We start from the raw sequence: 4,389 nt of genomic DNA on the forward strand, positions 1-4,389 counted from the left end.
GTTTCTAAACCTTCAAAAGTCCTTTCATACAAACGTTTTTGGTTGTCACAAGTAACAAACCCCTTTGAAATTGATAACCGAGTATTCAAACATCGGGTCGTCTTCTCAAGGAATTGCAAGGAAGTATGTTCTTATTATTGGTTATGAAGATTGTAAATTGGGGGTTTTGAAAATTTTGGAGATTGGGCAATGTGCACAGGTATATTTTTAAAGCAATAAAAATAAATAAATAATTGAAAAATAAGCTTTTGGCAAGGTATGAGAACCGGAAATCCTGTCCTTGTTATCCTTATCAGATGTGATGAGAATTGGATTTCAATCCCACTTAGTTAAGTCAAGTGGACTAATTAGCTTGATTCTCAAGTCCTAGTCAACTCCTGTGGAGAGACTAGTGTTAGAGCAATCCTAGCTAAAGCAAAATCAGCCAATTTCAACCACTCCTGAGTTTGACAACTCAAGTGTTACCAATTACCTAACCAAAGTCAAAAGGGAGAAAATATCTAATTTAAATTAAAAGCAATCTTAAACAGAGCATCAATATAAATAAAGCAAAGCAATCTTAAATCTGAATTACCTCGAATTGCATTAACAAAAGAAATTAAATATGGCATAGATGTTCATAAATTAAATTGGAAAAATAAATAAAAATAAAGAACCTGGGATTGAGAGCTACTCCTAAAACTAAGAGAAATCCTAAATCCTAATCCTAAGAGAGAGGAGAGAACCTCTCTCTCTCTAAAAACTACATCTACTCCTAAAATTATGAATTATGGAAGCCCCCTTATAAATGGATGTAGTCCCCCACTTTATAGCCTCTAATCTGTGTTTTCTGGGCCGCAAACTGGGTCAGAAACAGTCCAGAATTCGCTGGTTTCGAATTTTGCCACGCTGGATTTCCGTCACTGCAACGCGGCCGTATGGATCACGCGGTCGCGTCACCTAGCGTCAGGGGAACTATAGCATATTATATATCAAATCGAATCCCCGGACGTTAGCTTTCCAACGCAACTGGAACCGCGTCGTTTGGACCTCTGTAGCTAGAGTTATAGCCGTTTGAGTGCGTAGAGGTCAGACTGGACAGCTTAGCAATTTCTCCAACTTCTTGTATTCCTTCCACTTTTGCATGCTTCCTTTCCATCCTCCAAGCCATTCCTGCCTTATAATATCTGAAAACACTTAACACACATATCAAAGCATCTAATGGTAATAAGAGAGGATTAATAATAAGCAAATATAAGATCAAAGAAGCATGTTTTCAATCAAAGCACATAATCAGGAAGGAAATATAAAACCATGCAAATATTATGAATAAGTGGGTAAAGAGTTGATAAAATCCACTCAATTGAGCACAAGATAAACCATAAAATAGTGGTTTATCATAACCAATACCTTTCAACTAACAAGATGCAATCCTCTTCCATCAACTTATCCTTTCCAAAGAAACTTTCTCATCATAGACTCCAATTTACTAATGATTCATTTGGAAAAAATAGATACTTGCATCTAGTACGTGGGAATAGCAGCTGCAACCGAATTAACCAAGCAGAGTCTACCATCCCGATTGAGTAAACTCCCTTTCCAGCTTGCTAGTCTACCCCAAATCTTATCCAGGATACCATTGAAAGCTGAACGGGTCACCTTAGAATGGCTAAGGGTAACCCCAAGATACTTGCCCAAGTTTTGGACAAATCTGATAGAGGACACCCCAGTGAAATCTCTTTCCTTGTTGCAGAGACATTCTTAGAGCAAAGCGCTATAGACTTTTTCACATTAATCTTCATCCTAGATGCTTTTCAAAAAGTTTCTAAAATCAACATCACATTTTGCACTTGTCTCTTTGTAGATTTGCATAATAAAAGCAAGTCATCCGCAAACATTCAGTGAGATATTTTTGGTCCCCCTCTAGAAACAGCAACCGGCTCCCACAAGCCCAAATCAACCTGATGACTAATAAAGCATGCCAATCTCTCCATACACAACATAAAAAGATAGGGCGACATAGGGTCTCCTTGTCTAAGACCCCGGTTAAGAGTAAAGCTATCCAGACAATTCCCATTCCAAAGAATAGATAAGGAGAAAGCAGTGACACAATTCATAATCAAATCAATTGTAGGACTGGAAAAACCAAAGCTCTTAAGGGTATGGGCTAAAAACCTCTAGTCAACTCTGTCATAAGCTTTTTCCAGATCAATTTTAAAGGCCAGTGTGCCTTTCTTTGATTTAGTCTTCTTTATAAAGTAGAGGACCTCTTGAGCAATAATGATGTTGTCAGGAGTTCCTCGTCCCGAAATAAATCCTCCTTGAAGCGGGCCAACAATCTCTGCAAGATGAGGACAGAGCCTATTAACAAGGACCTTCGTGATGATCTTGTAAACTACATTGCAGAGACTAATCATCATGAAATCTTTCATAGATACCAGCGATTCAACCTTTGGAATAAGAACAAGTAAAGTCTCCATCATTCTTGGATCAAGAGCAACACCGGAGAATGCCTTCTTAACCATCTTTCAAACATCAAGACCAATGATCTCCCAATATTCCTTGAAGAAGAAAGCTTGAAACCCATTAGGACCTGGAGCTTTGAAAAAGTTCATGTGAAAAATAGCTGTTTTGACTTCCTCCATAGTAACTAGTGCCGTAAGATCATTACAAGCTTCCTCATTCAAAGAAGGAAGAGGCACATCACCAAGGCAACCCAAATCAACATCATATCCAAACGACAGAATAAACTTTTGTAGAAAGACTTTGCTTCTCGACTCAAAACCTCCGAATCAATTTTCCACACTCCATCCTTGAGAAAAAGGCCATGAATCTTATTATGCTTCCTTCGCATAAGAGTTTGAACATGAAAGAATCTTGTATTCCTATCCCCGAACCTTACCCACTACTCTCTGGACTTTTGGAACCATAGGAGCTCTTCTTGCACTAGTGTATTATTATAATAATCAAGCAACTGTTGCTTTTTCTGACGCAAATAAATGCTATCCACCACTTCCAAACGCTTCTGTAAATAATTAATATGTCGCTCTAATTCACATTTCTTAACAAAAACATTACCAAACACCTTCAAGTTAAACTTTAATGAATTCTTCTGCACTTCTGAAAGTTTGCCATGAATCCCTCTATTACTAGACCACCATGATTGATTCACAATATTCTTATACCACCTTCCTCTGGTTGTCACATGATTCCGTAGCTCAAGATATGAGCTTGGGAAGAAGAAGATGAATAGTGCTCATGGGAGTTTCTTCTCTTTCTCCCCTTTCAGCTGGTGTGGGTGTGTTTGTGATTGTGTTGTGCTGAGTTGGTTCATTAATGAACCCTTTTATATGTTGGGCTTGGGCCCAACTTGGACCCGGTCCAACCCATTAGCGTTTTGAACCTGTTTGGCCCAACTTTGGGCCAAACCTTTAACACTAATGTCCGGTTTTCCATTTCTAAAGTTTTTCTAAGGTATTTGACTATTTTCACTTTTTCTCGTGCAGTACCGGGCAGACTTGAACTGGTTCAACCGGTTCGACTACCGGTTTGTGGTTTTTCACAGTTTTTCGCAGAAAACACATTTTCTGACTCAGAAAAACCTACTGAGTTCAAAAATCATATTTAAATCCTCAAATTCTCATCTTGAGTTTTCTGAATCTAATTTTGGCATTTAAATGATTTTATTCGTAAAAATGCCGGTTCTTACAAATTTCACGACGTGCAGGAGTTCTGCGTGATGGAGATGGCACAATTTCATGCTTTCCTCGCTACCCCATCCTAATGCCAATTGATTTGCCTCCATCACCATGCAAATTGGGTCTTGGGACCCTTCTCGAACCATACTTGTGTTGCTTTCTATCTTGATCCTTCAAACCTGATGGATGACCCATTGTGAATTTTTTCTTACATAGCACTTGTTGCCAACCCTCTCTGTCATCCATGCATGCCTCCTTAACATGAGCATCAAACACGTGAGGGGTCAATGATTCTGTAACTGCATCATTCCCTTTAACAACTCCTAATTTCTCGCCCAAATTACGAGAATCCTCACCCAAATCGTGAGCTTCCGATTTAGCCTCTTTTTGAATTTCATGATTGTTGTGTGGCACTAGTGTCGGGGCTTCATGATTCTTTCTATCATCGAAAGAATCACCCTTCCCTTCCGATGACTCCTTCTCCATACACAACGATTTATCCTGCCCATATAGTGCACAAGTAGAATAAATCAACTGTAAACTCTCATACTCCACTTCATGAGTCATTCCCTCCACTATAATATGTTTGATTACTAGCAACCCAAGATTAATTTGAAGATAAACTCGGGCATATTTTCCTCTCTATGTAAGTTTAGTGGCCAAGTCTACTTTCCCAGGAACCCTATTGCAGAAGCTATTCGCAACATTGCTT

This window comes from Arachis ipaensis, chromosome B10 (assembly GCF_059453495.1).
Source record: "Arachis ipaensis isolate K30076 ecotype BB chromosome B10, ASM5945349v1, whole genome shotgun sequence".
NCBI classification, from domain to species: domain Eukaryota; kingdom Viridiplantae; phylum Streptophyta; class Magnoliopsida; order Fabales; family Fabaceae; genus Arachis; species Arachis ipaensis.